The following is a 23,115-nucleotide window of genomic DNA, read 5'->3' on the forward strand; positions in this document are numbered from 1 at the left end:
AAAAGAGTAGAGACTTAGGATTAATCTCTATGGACATTGTTGCATTCAACACATGCATCCTAGAGTTAGGAGCACCACATTTGCATTGGAAAATGAATTGTTATTGCATGAGTGTAGCATGATCGCATCGTTTGACCATTCCCAGGAAACGCTAGCTAAAGACCTTCTCAACCTGTTCCTCCGCATACTTAGTGTATCTACCGCATAATTGAAATTTTCTCAAATCCGCCACATTTATTTATTTTATCACCACAAACAACAACCCAAATAACTATTGATTTATTTGGTTATCACAAAGTCTTCTGATAAATTACCACCGCATATTGTTTTCCCAAGTCCCTGAGTTCGACCCTGGACTTACCAGGAAACTCAGTGGGGTCTATACTTGGATTCCACTGAGAAAACTTATTGCTCAACGCAATTTCATCACTGCATTTCATTCCACATTTTCACTTCATAAAATAACGTATCAAGTTTTTGGCGCCGTTGCCGGGGACTTCGGCAAATTAACTGTCATCTTTAGCAGAAATGCATGTCATCTTAGGATTTTTATTTAGAATTATGACGGCTGTTAAGCAGAATATGCGGCAATTATGTTAGGAATTCATGAGAAAATGAGCTTGCGTCATTCAGCATGATGAATCTCGGCTAATCCATTATTATGCGTTATTATGTATTCAATGTTCTATTTTTGTAGCTAACGTAAGAAGTGGACGCAAACGCGGAAGCCGGACCACCGCATAGACGACCGCATATGGAGAAACTCTCTATCGCAAAGGCGAACGCGTTCGATCAACGCCTGGGTGTTGTGGTATCAACCGCATGTGTCCATCGCATGGGATTTGCACTCGTCAAGCAATTGCGGTCATCGTGTAGAGTTTCGGTATGAAGCAAATGCGGTCACTACATGATTGCAGCTACTCGATAACGCATACTAATGGGATCAACGCAAGGTTGGTGGAATGAACGCATCAACGTACATCTCGGGAGAATCAAAAGCGGATGTTGACATTTCACCTATCACGCCGTTAGCAGCAGAGATTTAGAAAGGACTAAATGCGCCGAAAATGTCAGAATCAGAGCAGTCCATTAATTATATCGGCGATCCAAGCTCTATATAAAGAAGCCGATGAGCAGAATTCCAACTGGTCCGAGGATTATCCCTGCAACTCAGGGTCTATCTCTGCAATCCAGACAAATGCGTGAGAAGAAGCTTGAGAGTTCTTCACCTCCTTCATCCATTCCGAGTGATGATCGAAGCCTTCGAACAGAGCTAGATCTCGAGAAAGTCAGCTCCTCCGTCTATCCATGGCACCACCAACAGCCTTGACACACATCCGCTGGAAGCAAGTCATTGCTTCTAGTTGGTTATTTCATTTTCTCTTCTTTTCTTATATTGTATTGTATACATTTTGTGATTAAGGAATTAATACATGATGTGTTCAATGCATTCCTATGTTTCCTTCGACTCCATTTCCATCTTCTTTACTTAGCATCTTTAACTTTCATTGCATTACTTAGTGAGATTGCTAGAGTATCGCATACTTAGTCATGTGGATTAGGGATATGAAACATGTAGAAAACCACCAAGAAGTGTGTATTGCGTGAGTGTGTGAGTAAACCTTATTTGCTTAGTGTGAAGCTATAGCAACGCCTGTCTATAGGCGAATGCAACGCTTGTCTATGAGTAAAGTCAACAATAACTAACTACCCGAGAGGGTAAGTAGTTGGTCGCATTAAGCAATGTAAGCTATTGTTCACTAGAGATAGGAATAATCTTATGTCAGCCAAGTTCATGCGGTTACCTTGTTTTATGAGCGCATCATTCATCATTTAGGCATACTTGATAGAGTAGTCTAAAACCCAATCTAAGACTCGAGAGAGCAGATTGGAACGCATAGGCAAGAATGGGGAACTTAGAGATAAGCTCCATTTTCTTTCACACAATGTATGCACCCTACGGATAGGATATTGCATGCGTCCAGGAAGTAGGATATGGTGGTATGTAGCTAGCACGCTCATGCAGTGAGAGCACGTGAGTGGGTCATGGAGGTTTAGGCAGGCATAGGCTTCCCGACAATATAGCAGATACATTGCATACGTCCTAGAGTTAGGCTCAAGTGTGTGTAGCATGATCGTATGGCTTGCGTTGACTAAGGTTGCCCTTGCGGTCACTCTTAAGGGTTGCAATGAAATCATCTCCACATTTTATCTATTTTCCCATCCATTTACTTCATATCAATAGTTGTCGTGTCTCTACCTCTCATTCATATTCTCATTGCGTTGTCTGTTAGCTAGGAGTAGGAGTAGTGTTAGCTTAGCAACCTCCCACCCATTCTTTTATTCAACCGTCGCATGCACATTACCGCATTCATCTAGCTACAAGTCCCTGTGTTTGACCTCGGATCACTCGAGAAACTTGCGTTCGCGTTATACTTGGCATGAGCATAAGAAAACATGTGACAGGACGCATGGTCATCGCATACATTCGTTAACGCATAGTCATTCCAACGCATGACCATCGACGCATGATAATCAACACATACTTCAAGAACATGCATCGCATACTTAAACAATGCTTGTCCTCAAGCATAAGCTAAAGATTTCCTTTAGAAGTTACCGCAATTCTCTTTTCTTAGATTTCTCAAGGATACTTCATTCAAATCCTATACACCAAAATTTTCTCAATTCTTATTCAAGTCTCCTCTTAAAATATTTCTAAGATCTAGGGACCACAAGTTTAACTTCAAAAGTACTTTACTAAATTCCGGGACATCGCATGATTTATTTCAAAAAACATTTCCACCGGGGTGTCAAATGATTTTTATCCTTGCATATTTTTGACATTATTATTTTTTTCTGACCTTGCGCTGATCCAAGTGCCTTGCCTTCGTTTTGGTTTGCCTTCACGTGTGTCATGTGGACATCCAACTACGAGTAAGGCATTCTTTCTCAGACTAAACTCATACCTATTTGACAGCGGAGTTGTGGTCATTTATTTATGCGTTGATCCTGGCGACTTACTTTCGTTTTGGCTTGCCCCCACGTGTGTCATGTGGACATCCAACTACGGGTAAGTGCCCTTCACAACTTAACTCTTATCAACATGGGTTTCCCCATTGCGTTGACAGTGGAGTTGTTATTCTCAAAATTTTCCTTCTTTTTTTCCTAAATTTTTATAGAGCTAAAAATAGCAAGGTCAAAAATAAATACCTCACCCTCAAATTTAAAATGCGGTAATGTCCCCATTGCCAAAAGATTGAAAGAAGTCATGCGATGTTCTTAGGAAGTTTGGTAAAGGGTTAGTTTGAAAGAAAGCTAGCAGACCACTAGCTTCTAGAAATATTTTATGAGGTGACTTGTCCTAAAATTAAGTTGACTCTAGTATATATGAAAAAAAATAGAAGCATGTGTTTCATCATTGAAATCATAATTGGCAAAGAGATAGCATGCGACAACTTACTAAATTTATCAATGTTAAATGATTGTGGTAATCAAAGAGGGTGCGGTGATAAAACTTTCAAAATTAAAATGCGATGCGATAGTATAGAATTTGGAATAAAGTTAAAGAAGAATACAACCCCCAAATTTGCGCTGTCGCCCGCATTGTTTGTTCACGCATCCTGCTTTGTGGCGATCTTCTTCATTTGGATTGTTGTGACGGAATGAAGTAGTTGCATCTTCATGTGACACCTCCACAATTGTTCGCCTCGATTGTTTGCAAGAAGAACATCAAGAGGGTTAAATGATTTTAAACAAAACAAAATCTTTTACCACAATCGTTCAACATGATTGCATTTTTTTAAAAGAAAAGTGCAGATAGATAAACAATAACAAAGTGATTGCGATAATAGATAATAATGAGTGATGAAAGTTCATGAAGTATTGATGAATGAAAAATGATATTCAAAAGAGTTGCGTCCCTAATGAGGTTGAGTTATATAGTAACTCAGGGACTGCTTATTCCAAGCTGGTCTTTTCTCATCCACGGTGGCTTTTCCCTCTCTTCTTTGTCCTCTGGGATCTTGATTGCCTTAATCCAAAGCTTTTCCTCATGAATGTTCATTACAATCTCCCCCTTACGCACATCAATTTGAGCACGACCGGTCGAAAGGAATGGTCGTCCTAATATGATGGGCGCATCTTTGTCCATTTTATAATCCAAAATGAGGAAGTCTGCCGGCAAGATGAATTTATCAATTGAGATTGCGACATTTTTCAGCTCTTCTTCAGGATGTATTCAGGATCTATCCGCAAGTAGGAGAGCCTCTGTCGTGGGCGTGAGTGTGCCAATATTCTATCGTTTGAAGATTGATAGCGGCATGATGTTTATACTCGCCCCAAGATCACATAGTGCTTGGCCACTGTAGACCCTTCCAATGGAACATGGTATAGGTCAACGGGTCCTCGGTTGTCACCGCATTCAAGTTGGTCACGATGGGTTCCTCCCTAACTTCTGCAGTCATTTTGTTGCTTAGCACGGAGACTGGTAAGCATTGTTCCTTTCCGGTACCCCCAGCGTTGCGAGGAAGCACAGTTGCGCTCGACAACGCTCTTTGCGGTCTATTTTCCAGCTCGCCTGCGATTTGTCGCAGCTGAATTTCGAGATTGTGGATGGATGTTGCTTGATTCTGAAGCACTAATTCGTTTTTCTCGATGTACTACTTCAATAAGCTCTCTAAGGACGAAGATTGCGGTGTTTGTGAGCTGCTAGCTTGATTATGCGTTGGACCATTGTTTTGCGGGAAAAATTCGGGTGGCCTTCCTTTTTACGCCACTGGTTGGAAGTCTTGTTGTTGATTTTTCCACGTAAAATTTGGGTGGTTTCTCCACCTGGGGTTGTATGTATCATAGTAGTGATTATTCTTTATAAAGCACACTGATTGCGGGTTTGCTGGGCATTCTTACATCGAATGAGCGTCTCCCAAATGACACAACTTACAGTTGTTTGAGCAATTGTGTTGACCTGCCCTTTCTTCGCTCCCGTGTTATTAATTGCGATGCCTTGAATCAAACTCATCATCGCAGTCATTTGGTTTTGTAGGGATGTGATGGCCCCGTTGTTTACGTCATTATCTTTTATTCTTAATCTCTGATCGCTTTCCCGCCAATCCTCGTGATTTTTGGAAATGCGATCAAGTATACTCTTTTCCTTTTCATATGTTTTGTCAAGCAGACCACGAGCTGCTGTCGCATTGGCAGCGATCTGCGAAGCAAGGTTGAGTCCTTGGTAAAAAATCTCCATCTGCAAGCAGTCTGGTAAGCCATTATGTGGATAGTCTCTTACCAACCGCTTAAACCTCGCCCAAACATCGTTGAGCGATTCATCATCTTTTTATTCAAAATTTGTTATTAATTTCCTTCTCCTAGCATTCTTAGTTGGTGAGAAATACTTCTTCATAAACTTTTCCACCACTTGTTCCCACGAAGTGCTCTCCTGGCTCGAGGGAATATGCCAATTTTCTTGCCTGATCACACAGAGAAAATGGAAACAAAGTTAGTCGAACTTCTTTGGTAGAGATGTTCGGGAACACAAAAGTGTTGCAAATTTCTATGAAGCTGTGGAGTTGAGCGTGCGGGCCTCGCAACACCTTCCTCCAAACTGACCAGCAGCCTGGATCATCTGCAACATTACTGGCTTCATTTCAAACCTCGATCCATCTAACGCTGGCCTCATGATTTCTGGAGAGAAATCGTAGAGGTTGGGTGATGCATAGTCCCGAATGGGTCTGTTGCGGTCATTCGCCAGAAGGATGGGGTTGGCCATAATATTGTTCGCATTTGCGGCCCTTTCTTCCGGTTGTTCTGCCATTCTTGGTGTTCTCTCTTGTTGTTGGCGGTTGTCTTTTAGTCTGCGTCAAAATGTTCTCTCAATCTCCAGGTCGTAATTCGCCAGAGATTGAGAGCTACAAAAAAATCAGAAAAATCACCGTTAGCACACTGATTTGCCAAAGTCCCCGGATAAAAAACTTGATGCATTATTTTATGAAGTGAAAATGTGGAATGAAATGTGGTGATGAAATTACATTGAGCAATAATTTTTCTCAGTGGAATCCAAGTATAAACCCCACTGAGTTTCCTGGTACGTCCAGGGTCGAACTCAGGGACTTGGGAAAATAATATGCGGTGGTAATTTCTCAAAAGACTACGGTAACCAAATAAATCAATAGTTGTTTGGGTTGTTGTTTGCGGTGATAAAATAAATAAATGTGGCGAATTTGAGAAAAGTTCAATTATGCAGTACATACACTGAGTATGTGGAGGAACGGGTTGAGAAGGTCTTTAGCTACACTCATGCAACAACAATTCATTTTCCAATGCAAATGTGGTGCTCCTAAGTCTAGGACGTATGTGTTGAATGCAACAATGTCCATAGAGCTTATTCCTAACTCTCTACTCTTTTCCTATGTGATGATGCAAGATGCATACAAAGACAAAGTGACTGCACAATCATATCCTATTTCTAGGACGCATGCGATACGTTAATAGCAAACAGTTCTTATTCCTAAGCTCCTATCTTTTGATTATGCATTCTAATCTGACTCTCCCGAGCCTAGATTCTAACCTTACTTTTCCAAGCCTAGATCCTATCTTAGACTACCCTCCTGAGTATCTCTAATGGATGAATGAAGCATACATAATACAAGATAATCGCATAGAATGAAGATCCCCAGTTATGCTAGCTAAGTGCTTCTCAACCCATTCAACAGATTTAGCTACTCATGCGTAATAACCAGAGAGTGAACAGATATAGAGAAGTAAATTCAATTTATATAGATGAGTTTGAGTACAAAATAACAATGGAAGATAAGGATAGAGAGCCTGGTAGCAATCCCTTGCTTCCTAAGGCCTTTACACTGTCAACTCTATTCAGTTCAAAAGATATTTCTACTTCCGTAGGAGCTGGCCCTCTCTCTGATCTTGAAGCTTCTGGCACTCTCCCAAGTTCACCGGAAAGATCTATCGGCACAATCTCCTCCTCTCACTTCCGCCTTAAAATAAAAGAAAATATAAGAACAAGGCTAAACTATCTAAGGAGAAAATTATCTAATTATCCGAACTCGCTGAACTAGCTAAACCCCTTTTCTGAAAGTTGCATTTGGTATTTATAGAGCTTCGGGGTGAAAGGTGGCTTCTCTCTTATGTTTGCACAGATGGGATGGCTTTAATTCTCTAACTGATGCGCTGAATATTTGTCACCGAAAAGCTGAGTGTACTTGTTATCTTAGAGCTTGTCGACTTAATTCGGATTCGACCATCATCAGCTTTCTGTCCATCGTGATTAATTATGCCTTTCACCTAGATGCGCCCACCAAGTTGCGTCAACTCTATGCCGTCAATCCTTCTTGAGTAGAAGTTTGCGAGCACAAATCACTGCAAAGCCTTGCGGTAATCCTGCGCTCGACCGTTGATTTCTTGTGATCGCACTTTCTGCCTTGCGTTAACACATATTCTGCATAAAAACACAAAAATTAACTATTTCTATGCGATGAACACATGTAACCGCAATGTTATAAACTTAATGCTTTTTGGATGCAATCTTATTTATTTTATTAACGCAAGCAAGCATTGTTTAAGAACTTAGCACTGTAATAACGTGCATTTCTACCCGTTATCATACACCCTGAGGGATAGTTGAAGGATGTCTTTGTCTCAATTTATAAATTCATTCTACCAGTAGACTTCATCATTCTAGAATATGAGGCGGACAAAGATGTGCCTATCATATTGGGACGGCCATTTTTATCTACTGGTCGTGCTCAAATTGATGTTACAAAGGAGAGATCACGATGAGTATAAATCGGAGAAGCTCAGGTTTAACATCATCAAAGCAATGAAGTATCCAAAAGATGAAGACCTATCAGAATCTTACAATGAACAAAGTTACGATGAAGAATCAGAGTTCGAAGAAGAAGATGAAAGAGAGGATGCGATGGCGTCCGTGGAAACCTGCCATGTAATTACGGAGACAGTAACAATGAAGAAAATTTGAATTTGAATGAAGAGAGAAAAACACAAAAACCTTCCTTAGAACAACCACCTACCTTGGAGCTGAAAACTCTACCAAGTCATTTGAAGTATGTTTTCCTTGGGCAGAATGAGATGTTTTCCTTGGGCAGAATGAGACCTTGCCGGTGATAATATCCTCTGCGCTACAAGAAGAACAAGAAAATGCGCTGCTTAGCATCCTGAAGAAGTACATAAAAGAAATTGGGTGGACGCTAGCAGATATAAGAGGAATTAGCCCAAAATACTGCATGGACATAATTCGTCTCGAAGCAAACCAAAAAGGGTCTATCGAACCTCAACGCAGACTCAACCCTGCGATGAAGAAGGTTGTAAAAAAGGAGATCATTAAGTGGTTGGACACAGGCATCATATACCCAATCGCCGATAGCACGTGGGTTAGCCCCGTGCAATTCGTTCCTAAGAAGGGAGGAATGATAGTACTCCCGAATGCAAAGAACGAGTTAATACCAATGAGGACCGTCACTGGCTGGCGAATTTGTATGGACTACCGGAAGCTTAATGCGGCGACGAAGAAGGGCCATTTCCCTTTGCCTTTTATTGATCAAATGCTAGACCGACTAGCAGGAAATGACTACTTCTGTTTTCTTGATGGGTATGCGAGCTACAACCAGATAATGATCACACTTGAAGACCAAGAAAAGATCACATTCACCTGCCCATATGGAACGTTTGCTTTTTGCCGCATGTCGTTCAGATTATGCAATGTGTCGAGCACGTTTTAGAGGTGCATGATGGCAATCTTCTTCGAGTATCTCGAGGATTTAGTAGAATTTTTATGGACGATTTCTCAGTTTACGGGCAAATGTATGAAGTCTGTCTAAAAAATTTGGAGAAGATACTAAAAAGATGCGAAGACAAATCTGGTGCTGAATTGGGAGAAATGCCATTTCATGGTTAACGAAGGAATTGTGCTTGGGCACAAGGTTTCCAAGGAAGAGCTGGAGGTGGATAAAGCGAAAATTGAGGCCATTGAAAAACTTCCACCTCCAGCAAATGTGAAGGCTGTAAGGAGTTTCTTGGGACATGCAGGATTCTACCATCGATTTGTGAAGGACTTCTTGAAGCTAGCTTGACCATTGAGTGCATTGCTAGAGGCATACAAAACTTTCGACTTTGATGCACAATGCCTCAACACATTCAAAGTACCGAAGAACGCATTAATTACTGCGCCTATTTTGACCGCATCTAGCTGGACAAAGCCATTCGAGCTAATGTGCGATGCCAGCGGTTATGCGATGAGGGTAGTGTTAGCATAGAAGGAAAAGACAATATTACACCCCATTGCATATGCGAGCAGAACATTGAACTCACCCAGGCTAACTACACTACCACAGAGAAGGAGCTTCTTGCGGTTATCTTTGCGCTTGATAAATTTAGATCTTACTTATTGGGATCAAAGTGATAGTTCACACCAACCACTTAGCAATAAAATATTTAATGACCAAAAAAGATGCAAAGTCGAGGCTAATTCGATGGGTTCTCCTCCTCTAAAAATTCAACATAGAGATAATTGACTGCAAGGGAATGGAGAACCAGGTCGCGGACCACCTATCGAGATTAGAGAATCCGGAAGTAGACTGCATTCGGTCAGAGGTGAACGCATACTTTCCAGACGAGCAGTTATTCAAACTTAAAGAATTACCATGGTACGCAAATCTTGTCAATTTTCTAGTCTGCGAGCAATTTCCAAAAAAGTACACAGCCCACCAAAATAGGCGGCTTATGCATGAGTGTAAATCCTACTGCTGGGACGAGTCAAATTTTTACAAGAGGGGGTCAGACCAGATCTTGCGACTATGTGTGCTAGAGACTGCTTTTCAGTGCATACTTTCTCAATGTCATGACTCACCCTATGGCAGACATTTTGAAGGTCAACGCACAGCAGCAAAAGTATTACAGAGCGGGTATTATTGGCCAACTCTATTTAAGGATGCGCGAGACTATTCTATGAAATGCGACAAGTGCCAACGCACAGGAAACATTTCATGNTTCTAGAGAATTACACAGCCCACCAAAAGAGGCGGCTTATGCATGAATGTAAATCCTACTACTGGGACGAGCCGAATATTTACAAGAGAGGGTCAAGATTATTCTATAAAATGTGACAAGTGCCAATGCACGGGAAACATTTCATGGAAGAATGCGATGCCGATGAACATTATATTGGAATTGGAACTCTTCAACGTATGGGGCATAGACTTCATGGGACCATTCACACCATCAAATGGTCACAAGTACATTCTGTTGGCCGTCGATTATGTCTCCAAGTGGATTGAAGCGGTATCATGCGTCACAAACAATGCAGCGACAGTCTCCAGATTCTTGCGAAGAAACATTTTCACTCGTTTTGGCACCCCACGTGCCATAATAAGTGATAAAGGCTCCCACTTTGTCAATGGCATCATTAACAGACTATTGCTCCAGTACAATGTCCATCATAAGATCGCCACTGCATATCACTCCCAGACAAATGGCCAAGCCGAGGTGTTTAATAGGGAAATCGAGCTGATTCTAGAAAAGGTGGTGAATCCCTCACGAAAGGATTGGGCCATGAAGCTTGACGATGCCTTGTGGGCATATAGAACTGCCTATAAAACACCCATAGGCATGTCCTTATATGCGCTGGTGTTTGGGAAGGCATGTCATTTACCATTGGAATTAGAGCATAAGGCGTTGTGGGCAATGAAAAAGCTTAACTTTGATTTGAAGACTGCAGGGGAGGAGAGAAAACTTCAGTTGTTCGAGCTAGATGTAACGCGTATTTTTTGTATGTATGTAAGTCCATGCCATAAACTTGATGACATAGATTTTATGCGATGATATGTGATACTAGTTAGATATGCATTATTAATGAATGTTCTTGTAGTATGCTGTGCATTGTCATAAGTTTCCTTGCGTTGAAACCAAGTATAATTTCACTGCAAGTTTCTCGGTGTGATCCAAGGTCAAACATAGGGACTGTTTGAGGTTATTGCATTATGTTTGTGATATATGCAACCAGGGATTTTTCAATTTATAAAAGAGGTTTATGTACAAGTAATTAAACATGCGATAAAGTAAAGTAAAGTTGTAAAAATGAGATAATAACATAAATCTAAGCTAAGATGATACAAGATACAGGTTTCATGATACAAGATACTGAGGTCAAGGCTGGCTGTGAAGATTATACAAAGATCGTGTAATGTAGTGACAAGTCTTATGTGTGAAGTAGAAACAGATAGGACAATTAATACAAACATCGCAAGTTCCTTAATTGCGTTAAGGATATAAGTACGGTTTCGCTTTTCCTTTGGCGTACACCTCTCGATGATCGGCCGCATTCCCACATCTTTGTGGTGAAACAGGGACGAACGTAGTGAACGCAAGGTTGCTTCCATCTCTGGAAGTACTACTTGCTTTAGTTAACGCATTCTTCTAATCTTCTCTCGACAGATCAAGTTACTCATTGAATCCATATTAATTACCAAGGTATTAAGAAAACTTCATGGAGAAAACGATTAATGGAGGAACGGAAATAGATAGAAAAGTGGAAATGAAAGTGATCGAGACATTCAATAACACTATTTAACGTCTGATACATGATTTGTGAATGAAGGGATTAAGAGAATGAAATACAACTGATGAAATAGAGTTAGAAACAAATACAAATAAATGCCAACGTCTTGGCACTGATCTGGATGGGAGATTTGCTTGCCGGCGTGGATGGATCATGTGGAAGGATGAGCTTCCCTCTCAGGCTTGCTCAACTGGTAGCAAGGATCTAAGCATAGAGCTTCACAGTGGGGATCTGGCTGAATCGCACTGAGACTCACCTTTCGGCCTTGTCTATTCTCTTCCTGGATTTCTTCCGATCAGTACTCAGCTCAGCCTTTCTCTCAATAATCTAGCATCAATTAGCCCTCGTATCAAGTATATCTTCTCTGAATTCTATGGGGGTATTTATAGGCGAAAAGCTTTGACTCTTGGCTTGTGGACTCGACTTCTTGTTATGGAAATTCCGAAGACGATGGAATAAATATTCCTTTTGTTATGCAATCAGACCGTCAAATCTGCACAACGGTTTAGTTGTACACGTGTCACAATCCTCCACGTTTGCATTGCTCAGCTGCAACTTTCGATCGGTTGCTCGCATGCGGTGTTGTTTTTATTATTGCATGCGGTTGAAATTCAGCTCGGGATCGACTATCGCATTGCGCCGTCATTGCATTAATCGTCTCTTCATTGTTGATTGATGGGCACAATGTGATAGAGATGCATTGTTTAGTTTCTCATTGAGCCTTGATCGCAAGCGGTGACTTGGTTTCCTGCAAAACAGTAGTAGAAATATCCTCTTCTACCATCTTAATGATGTTAGTGGGTGTAATTGCGTTAATTTATATTTATTGTATTTCTGAGCTAATTTTCATACAATCGACGCATATTCCTTCTCTTTTGGCCGCAATATTTGAATAAGAACAGCATAAATAACTTGATATTTCTACAAGTTATCACACCCCCAAATTTAGATATATGGCTTGTCCTCAAGCAATATCTTCTACTAAGACAATAATGCTCAATTCCTATCCTACATTTTTGCATCGATTGGTTGCTCCGAATGTTACACTTAGGCACATTTCTTAACAATGCAATTTCCTTCTATCTTGCTAATTCTTGACAAAGCCATACTTTATTCTTTATATAACAAATTTCTGCTCAAAGATGCTTTTCTAGTATTTTTTTTAAAAATAGAATATTTATCTCTTCTTTGTCAAAACAACTTGATATGTCTATATGCGGTGGTCAAACTTTGGCGACATTTATTAGAGACATGGTTACACCTTCAGTTTTGGTTTTTTCCCAGGGTGTTCATGCGAACATCCAACTACTGTCTGCTGTTGCTTAATTTCAAACTTTAACAATAACTAAACTTTACAGGTTGGGAACATTTTGAAGGTTTTCCTTGCGTTGACATTGGAGTTTCCCTTCCACCTTCGTTTTTTTTTTTTTTTTTGGAAAATGGACACATTTTCTTAAATACTGCATATTCTTGATCTTATCTGCTCAGACCTTCCTCACCACCAAATTTAAGATGAGTAAGGTCCTCATTGAATTGTTTGGATAGATTAGACAAACACTTAGAAGAAAATATCAAAAAGAAGGTTTGAGCAGAACTTTGAAAGATAAAAGGTAAAGTACTGCTAAACTAAGAATTAACTAAGTGTTAGTCACAATTTACAAGGTATGGGAAATGTTTCTAAGTATAGATATATTATACATCATGGCAACGCAATGAATAACGCAAAAAAATAAAAGGTCAGAACATCGCAAATATTGTCAAAGGATGATAACGAAAAAGGCACAGGCAAAAAGGAGCGAAATGTACTCATTTGTATTGAATATGGACAAAGTATACAAATAATTAAAAATTAACGCAACACAAAATTGTTGCCTGTACAAAGAATCAAAGAATTTAATGAAATAATGAATTGAAATAAAAAAATATTGCAGAATGGCCGCATAAAAAAATAGAATGTAAGGATTATTGCTGAGGAGCCGGAGGGTCTAGAGGAGGGTTTCGCGGTGATGCAAAAGAAGTTTCTTCAAAAAGCAAGTGTTGCCTGAGATTTGGGGGCACCAATGGACCATGAAGGTATGCTGTGAGAAAATTAAAGTATTCATGGTTGTGCTCCGCAAGTTGTCTTTGGTGGCGGTTGATCGTATGAGTGTTGCGATGTATGTTGATCAACGCTTCCCTTGATGTGGCAACACTGCACTGAATACTATCAACTTGTTCCATGACTGCATCAAACCGCTATTCGAAGTAGGCTTGTTGTTGATTGAAGAGTTGCTGCTGTTGGAAGAGAAGTTGTTGTTGTTGGGTCAAAAGTGACCGCATTTTTGCTAACTTAGCAGCCAGAGAGGTTATGGAGGGTTTTGTCTGTGATGTCTCACCAACATCGTTCTGGGGTTGGGCAAAGGTGCCTTCACCCAAATCGTGTGGGTCATCAACTTGCGGTGGTGTAATGGAAGGTTACGGTGATGAGGTTGAAGGTGAAGTTAGGGCTGCTGGGTGAACAGTTGGAGAATTGGGAATGAGGAGAAGATTGGTAAAGTGTTCATGAAGTGGAGAAGAAGGTTGTGCGGGTTACCTCAAGTTGCTTGCAGGGACCAAAAGCCTTAAGAGACCACAGTAAAGAAGACAAGGGAAATAAAAAGGTCCAGAGTTCAACAACGCAGTGATCCAAAACCTTTCCTTCCCTTTGTAACTCCCTTCAAACCCTCCAAGCCCAACCCGCACATACACTTTCTTCTCCACTTCATGAACACTTTTACCAATCTTCTCCTCATTCCCAATTCCTCCACTGCTTCGATACACCAGCAGCCCGTAAACTTCCACCTTCAACTCATCAAACCGTAAACGCTCTCATTACACCAACCGCAAGTTGAATGACCCACACGATTCTGGGAAGGCACCTTTGCCCAACCCCAGAACGAATGTTGGTGAGACATTCACAGACAAAAACCCTCCATAACCTCTCTGCTGCTAAGTTAGCAAAATGCGGTCCTTTTTGACCCAACAACAACAAACTTCTCTTCCAACAGGCAGCAACTCTTCAATCAACAACAAGCCTACTTCGAATAGCGGTTGAATGCAAGTCATGGAACAAGTTGATAGTATTCAGTGCAGTGTTGGCCACATCAAGGGAAGCGTTGATCACATACAATCGCAACACTCATACGATCAACCGCACCAAAGGACAACTGCGGAGACACAACCATGAATACTTTAATTTTCTCACAGCATACCTTTCATGGTCCATTGGTGCCCCCCAAATCTCCAGGCAACACTTGTGCTTTTTGGAAGGAAACTTCTTTTGCATCACCGGCGAAACCCTCCTCTATGACCCTCCGCTTCCCAGCATAATCCTAATTCTATTTTTTTATGCGGCCAATTCTGCAATATTTTTTATTTCAATTCATTATTCATTAATCTTTGATTCTTACAGCACAATTTTGTGTTGCCGTTTAAATTTTTTAATTATTTGTATACTTTGTCCAATATCAATACAAAATGAGTACATTTCGCCTCTTTTGCCTTGTGCCTTTTTCGTTATATCCTTTGACAATATTTGGCGATGTTCTGAACCTTTTATTTTTTTGCGTTATTCATTGCGTTGCCATGATGTATAATATATCTAATACTTAGAAACATTTCCCATACCTTGTTAAATTGTGACTAACACTTTAGTTATTTCTTAGTTTAGCCAAGTAACTTACTTTTTATCTTTTCAAAAGTTCTGCTCAAACCTTCTTTTGATATTTTCTTCTAAAGTGTTGTCTAATCATCCAAACAATTCAATTGAGGACCTTACTCATCTTAAATTTGGTGGGATGAGGAAGGTCTGAGCAGGATAAGATCAAAGAATAGCAGTATTTAGAAAATGTGTCCATTTTCCAAAAAAAAAAAAAAAACGAAGGTGGAAGGGAAACTCCAATGTCAACGCAAGGGAAAACCTCAAAAATGTCCCAACCTGTAAGAGTTTAGTTATTTGTTAAAGTTTGAAATTAAGCAACAGCAAACAGTAGTTGGATGTTCGCATTGAACACCCTGGGAAAAACCAAAACTGGAAGGTGTAACCATTCTCTAATAAATGTCCCAAAGTTTGACCACCGCATATAGACATATCAAGTTGTTTTTGACAAGAAGAGATAAATATTCTATTTTTTTAGAAAAAAATACTAGAAAAGCATCTTTGAGCAGAAATTGTTATATAAGAAATAAAGTATGGCTTTTGTCAAGAATTAGCAAGATAGAAATAGGAAATTGCATTTGTTAAGAAAATGTGCCTAAGTGTAAGCATTCGAAGAGCAACCATCGATGCCAAAAATGTAGCGATAGGAATTGAGCATTATTGTCTTAGTAGAATATATGCTTGAGGACAAGCAATATATCTAAATTTGGGGTGTGATAACTTGTAGAAATACACAGTTATTTATGCTGTCTTATTCATAATATTGCGGCCAAAAGAGAAGGAATATTTGCGTCGATTGTTATGAAAATTAGCTCAGAAATACAAATAAATATTAATTAAACGCATTACACCCACTAACATCATTTAAGATGGTAGAAAGAGGATATTTCTAACTAACTGTTTTGCAGGAAAACCAAGTCACCGGCTTGCGATCAGAGGCTCAATAGAAACTAAAAATGCATCTCTATCACATTGTGCCTATCAATCACAAGAAGAGACGATTAATGCAATGACGGCGCAGATGCGATAGTCTGATCCGAGCTGAAATTTACAACCGCATGCAATAATAAAACAACGACCGCATGCGAGCAAGCCGATCGAAAAGTTTGCAGCTGAGCAATTGAAAACGTGGAGATTGTGACACGTTAAACTAAACCGTTGTTGCAGATTGACGGTCTGATTTGCATAACAAAGGAATATTTATTCCAATCGGTCTTCGAATTTCCATAACAAGATAGTCGAGTCCACAAACCAAATCAAGTAAAGGCTTTTCGGGCCTATAAATACCACCCATAGAATTCAGAAAGATATAACTGATACAGGGCTAATTGATGTGCTAGATAGTGAGAGAAAGGCTGAGCTTGAGTACTGATCGGAAGAAACCAGGAAGAAATAAAGACAAGCCGAAAGGTGAGTCTCAGTGCGATTCAGCCAAGATCCCCACTGTGAAAGCTCTATGCTTAGATCCCTTGCAACCAGTTGAGCAATGCCTGAGAGGGAGAGCTCATCCTTCCACAATGATCCATTTCCACGCCGGCGAAGCAAAATCTCCCATCCAATAGTGCCAGACGTTGGCATTTATTTGTATTTTGTTTTCTAACTCTTATTTCAATCAGTTGTATTTCATTCTCTTAATTCCCTTCATTCACAAAATCAATGTATCAGACGGTTAAATAGTTGTTATTGATGTCTCGATCACTTTCATTTCCACTTTTCTAATCTATTTCCCGGTTCCTCCATTAAATCGTTTTCTCCATTGAAGTTTTCTTAATACCCTTGGTAATTAATATTGGATTCAAATGAGTAACGTTGAATCTGTTCGAAGAGAAGATTAGAAGATGCGTTAACTAAAGCAAGTAGTACTTCAGAGATGGAAGCAACCTTTGCGTTCACGTACGTCGGTCCCTGTTTTTCAACCTACAAAGATGTGGGAATGCGGCCGATCATCGAGAGGTGTATCGCCAAAGGAAAAGCGAAACCGTACTTATATCCTTAAACCCAATTAAGGAAACTTGCGTTAGTTGTTTGTTTTAATTGTTCCTATCTGTTTTCTACTTCACACATAAGACTTGTCACTACTACGTCTTTGTTTAATCCTTCACAGCCAGCCTTGACCTCAGTATCTGTATCCATGAAACCTGTATCTTTGTATCCATCTTAGCTTAGATATGTTATTTATCTCATTTTACAACTACTTTACTTTACTTTTATCGCATTTTAATTACTTGTACATAAACCCTCTTTTATAAATTGAAAATCCCTGGTTGCATAATCACAATAACATAATGCATAACTCAAACAGTCCCTATTGTTGACCTTGGATCACACGAGAAACTTCAGTGAAATTATACTTGGTTTCAACGCAAAAACTTAAGACAATGCAAAGCATACTACAGAACATTCATTAATAATGCATATCTAACTAGTATACATATCATCGCATAAAATCTATGTCAATCAAGTTATGGCATGGGACTTACATACGATACAAAAAATACGCGTACATTCTAGCTGAACAAACTGAAGTTTTCCTCTCCTCCCCTGCCAGCAGTCTTCAAATCAATAGTAACTTTTTCATTGCCCACAAACGCCTTATGCTCTAATTCCATGCGTAAATGACAATCCTTACCCAAACACCAGCGCATATCAGGACATGCTATGGTGTTTTTATAGGCAGTTCTATATGCCCAACAAGGCATCGTCAAGCTTCATGGCCCAATCCTTTCGTGAGGATTCACCACCTTTTCTAGAAGTCAGCCTCGAGTTTCCCTACTTAAACACCTCGTTGGCCATTGTCTGGGAGTGATATGCCAGTGGCGATCTTATGATGGACATTGTACTGGAGCAAGTAGTCTGTTAATGATGCCATTGACAAAGTGGGAGCCTTTTAGTCCACTTATTATGGCACTGGGGTGCCAAAACGATTGAAAATGTTTCTTTCGCAAGAATCTGGAGCCTGGTCGCTGCATTGTTTGTGACGCATGATACCGCTTCAATCCACTTTTTGGAGACATAATCGACGGCAACAGGAATGTAACTTGTACCATTTGATGTGTGATATGGTCCCATGAAGTCTTATGCCCATTACGTGAAGAGTTCCAATTCCAATATAAATGTTGCATCGGCATCGCATTCTTCCATAAATGTTTCCTGTGCGTTGGCACTTGTTGCATTTCATTAGAATAGTCTCGCGCATCCTTAAATATGAAGTTTGGCACTAATCCTCTCTTCTGTAATACTTTTGCTGCTGTGCGTTGACCTTACAAAATTCTGCCATAAGGTGATCCATGACATGAGAAAGTAAATGCACTGAAAAGCAGTCTCTAGCACACATATGTCGCAAGATCTGGTCTACCCCTCCTTGTAAAAATTTGAACTCGTCCAGCAGAGATTTACAACTCATGCATAACCCGCATTTGGTGGGCTGTGTACTTTTTGGAAATTGTCGCAGACTAGAAATGACAAGATGCGACCATGGAAACTAAGTGAATAACTGCTCGTCTGGGAAAGTATTGCGTTCCACCTCTGACCGAATGCAGTCTACTCCGGATTCTCTAATCTCGATAGGTGGTCCGCGACCTGGTTCCCATTTCCTTGCAGTCAATATCTCTATGTGTGAATTTTTAGAGGAGGAGAACCCATCGAATTGCCCTCGACTTTGCATCTTTTTTTGGTCATTAAATATTTTATTGCTAGTGGTTGGCTGTGAAACTAATCACTTTTTGTCCCATAAGTAAGATCTAATTTATCAGCGCAAAGATAACGCCCAAGAAGCTGCCTTCTCTGTGGTAGTGTAGTTAGCCTGGGAGTTCAATGTTTCTGCTCGCATATGCAATGGGTTAATATTGTCTTTTCCCTTCTATGCTAACACTACCCTCATCGCATAACGCTGGCATCGGCACATTAGCTCGATATGGCTTTGCTCAGCTAGATGGCGGTTCAACAATAGGCGCAGTAATTAATGCGTTCTTCGGTACTTGAATGTGTTTGAGGCATTGTGCATCAAAAGTCGAAAGTTTTTGTAATGCCTCTAGCAATGCACTCAATGGTCAAGCTAGCTTCAAGAAGGTCCCTTCACAAATCGATGGTAGAATCCTGCAGTGTCCCAAGAAACTCCTACAGCCTTCACATTTGCTGGAGTGGAAGTTTTTCAATGGCCTCATTTTCGCTTTATCCACTTCCAGCTCTTCCTTGAAACCTTGTGCCCAAGCACAATTTCCTTCGTTAACCATGAATGGGCATTTCCTCCTTTCTCCCAATTCAGCACCGAGATTTGTCCTTCGCATCTTTTAGTATCTTCTCCAAATTTTTTTAGACAGACTTCAATACATTTGCCCGTAACTGAGAAATCGTCCATAAAAAATTTCTATAAATCCTCGAGATACTCGAAAAAGATTGCCATCATGCACCTCTAAAACGGTGCTCGAACACATTGCAAATCTGACGACATGACGCAAAAAAGCAAACCGTTCCATATGGGCAGGTGAAATGTTGATCTTTTCTTGGCTTCAAGTGTGATCATTATCTGGTTGTAAGCTCGCATACCCATCAAAGAAACAGAAGTATGTCCATTTCCTGCAGTCGCGTCTAGCATTTGATCAATAAAAGCAAAGGGAAATGGCCCTTTTGGTCGCCGCATTAAGCTTCCGGTGAGTCCATACAAATTTCGCGCAAGCCAGTGACGGTCCCTCATGGTATTAACCGTTCTTTGCATTCGGGAGTAACTATCATTCCTCCTTCTTAGAAACGAATTGCACGGGCTAACCACGTGCTATCGGCGATTGGGTAATATTGCCTGTGTCAACCACTAATGATCTCCTTTTTTACAACCTTTCTCATCGCAGGTTGAGTCTGCGTTTTTGAGGTTCGATAGACCCTTTTTGTGTTGTTCGAGAACGAATTATGTCCATGCCAGTATTTTTGGCTAATTCCTCAAATTAATAAATTGCTACGTCCACCCATTTCTTTTATGTACTCTTGCAGGAGCTAAGCAGCGGCATTTTCTTGTTCTTCTTGTAGCGCAGAGGATATTATCACCGGCAAGGTCTCATTCTGCCCAAGGAAAACATCTCATTTCTGCCCAAGAAACATACCTTCAAAATGACTTGGTAGATTTTTTCAAGCCTCCAAAGGTAGGTTGTTGTTTCTAAGGAAGGTTTTTTGTGTTTTTCTCTCTTCATTCAATTCAAATTTTCTTCATTGTTGACTTCTCCGTGATTACATGGTGCAGGTTTCCACGGACGCCATTCGCAATCCTCATCTTTCAAATCTTCTTCTTCGAACATCTGATTCTTCATCGTAACTTTGTTCAATTGTAAGATTCCTGATAGGTCTTCATCTTTGATACTTTCATTGCTTTGAGTAGTGTAAACCTGAGCTTCTCTCCGATTTTACTCATCGTGAATCTCTCCTTTGTAAACAATCAAATTTGAGCCACGACCGTAGATAAAAATGGCCGTCCAATATGATAGGCACATCTTTGTCCGCCTCATATTCTAGAAGGATGAGTCTACTGGTAGAATGAATTTATAAATTGAGACAAGACATCCTTCAACTATCCCCTCAGGGTGTATTAGATAACGGGTTAAGAAATGCTAGCGTTAATTACAGTGCTAAGTTCTTAAAATGCTTGCTTGCGTTAATAAAAATAAATAAGATTGCATTCCAAAAAGCAATTAAGTTTATAACATTGCGGTTACATGTTTTCATCGCATAGAAATAGTTAATTTTTGTGTTTTTATGCAGAATATGTGTTAAACGCAAGCAGAAAAAGTGCGATCACAAGAATCAACGGCGAGCGCAGGATTACCGCAAGGCTTTGCCAGTGATTGTGCTCGCAAACTTCTACTCAAGAAGGATTGACGGATAAGAGTTGACGCAACTTGGTGGGCGCATCTAGAGGAAAGCATAATTAAATCCAGATGGGACAGAAAGCTGATGATGGTCGAATCCGAATTAGTCGACAAGCTGCTAAGATAACAAGTACACTCAGCTTTTCGGTGCAAATATTCAGCGCATCAGTTAGAGAATTAAAGCCATCCCATCTGTGCAAACATAAGAAGAGAAGCCACCTTTCACCCCGAAGCTCTATAAATACCAAAATGCTAACTTTCAGAAAGGGGTTTACCTAGTTCAAAGCGAGTTTCGGATAATTAGATAAATTTTCTCCATTAGATAGTTTTAGCCTTGTTCCTTATATTTTCTTTATTTTAAGCGGAAGTGAGAGGAGGATGATTGTGCGATAGATCTTTCCGTGTGAACTTGGGAGTGCCAGAAGCTCAAGGATCAGATGAGAGGGGCCAGCTCCTACGGAAGTAGAAATATCTTTTGAACTGAATAGAGTTGACAGTGTAAAGCGCTTAGGAAGCAAGGGATGTGCTACCAGGCTCTCTATCCTTATCTTCCATTGTTATTTTGTACTCAAACTCAATCTATATAAATTGAATTTACTTCTCTTATATCTGTTCACTCTCTGGTATTACGCATTGAGTAGCTAAATACTGTTGAATGGGTTGAGAAGCACATTTAGCTAGCATAACTGGGGATCTTCATTCTATGCGATTATCTTGTATTATGTATGCTTCAATTCATCCATTAGAGATACTCAGGAGGGTAGTCTAAGATAGGAATCTTAGGGCTTGGAAAAGTAAGAGTTAGAATCTTAGCTCGGGAGAGTCAGATTTAGAATGCATTAATCAAAAGATTAAGGAGCTAGGAATAAGAACTGTTTGCTATTAAACGTATCGCATGCGTCCTAGAAATAGGATATGATTGTGCAGTCACTTTGTCTTTGTATGCATCTTGCAATCATCAACATAGATAAAGAGTAGAGGAGTTAGGAATAAGCTTCTATGGACATTGTTGATTCAATCACACATACGTCCTAGACTTAGGAGCACCACATTTGCATTGGGAAAATGAATTGTTGTTGCATGAGTGTAGCCTAAAGAACCGTTCTCAACCCGGTTCCTCCACATACTCAGTTGTATGTACTGCATAAATTGAACTTTTCTCAAAATTCGCCAATTTATTTATTTTATCACCGCAAAACAACAACCCAAACAAACTATTTGATTTTAATTTGGTTACCGCTAGTCTTTTGAGAAATTACACCGCATATTTATTTTCTCCCAAGTCCCTGAGTTCGACCCTTGGAACTACCAGGAAACTCAGTGGGGTTATACCTTGGATTCCACTGAGAAAAAATATTGCTCATGTAATTTCATCACCACATTTCATTACCACATTTTCACTCATAAAATATGCATCAAGTTTTTTATCCGGGGACTTTGGCAGAAATCAGTGTGCTAACGTGATTTTTCTGATTTTTTTGTAGCTCTCAAATCTCTGGGCGAATTAACGACTGGAAATTGAGAGAACATTTTGACGCAGACTAAAAAGACAACCGCCAAAACATACAAGGAGAGAAAACACCAAGAATTGGTCGAAACAACCGGAAGAAAGGGCCCGCAAATGCGAACAATATTATGGCCAACCCCATCCTCTGGCGAATGACCGCAACAGACCACATCGGGACTATATGGCATCACCCAACCTCTACGATTTTCTCCAGATAATTCATGAGGCCAGCGGTTAGATGATGAGGTTTGAAATGAAGCCAGTTAATGTTGCCAGATGATCCAGCCTGCTGTCAGTTTGAGGAAGTGTTCGAGGCCTCGCACGCTCAATCCACAGCCTTACTAGAAATTTGCAACACTTTTGTGTTTCCCGAACATCTCTAACCAAAGAAGTTTCGACTACTTTGTTTCCATTTTCTCTGTGTGATTCAGGCAAGAAAATTGGCATATTCCCTTCGGACCAGGGGAAGCACTTCGTGGGAACAAGTGCGTGG

Source organism: Benincasa hispida, unplaced genomic scaffold, assembly GCF_009727055.1.
Source record: "Benincasa hispida cultivar B227 unplaced genomic scaffold, ASM972705v1 Contig160, whole genome shotgun sequence".
NCBI lineage: Eukaryota > Viridiplantae > Streptophyta > Magnoliopsida > Cucurbitales > Cucurbitaceae > Benincasa > Benincasa hispida.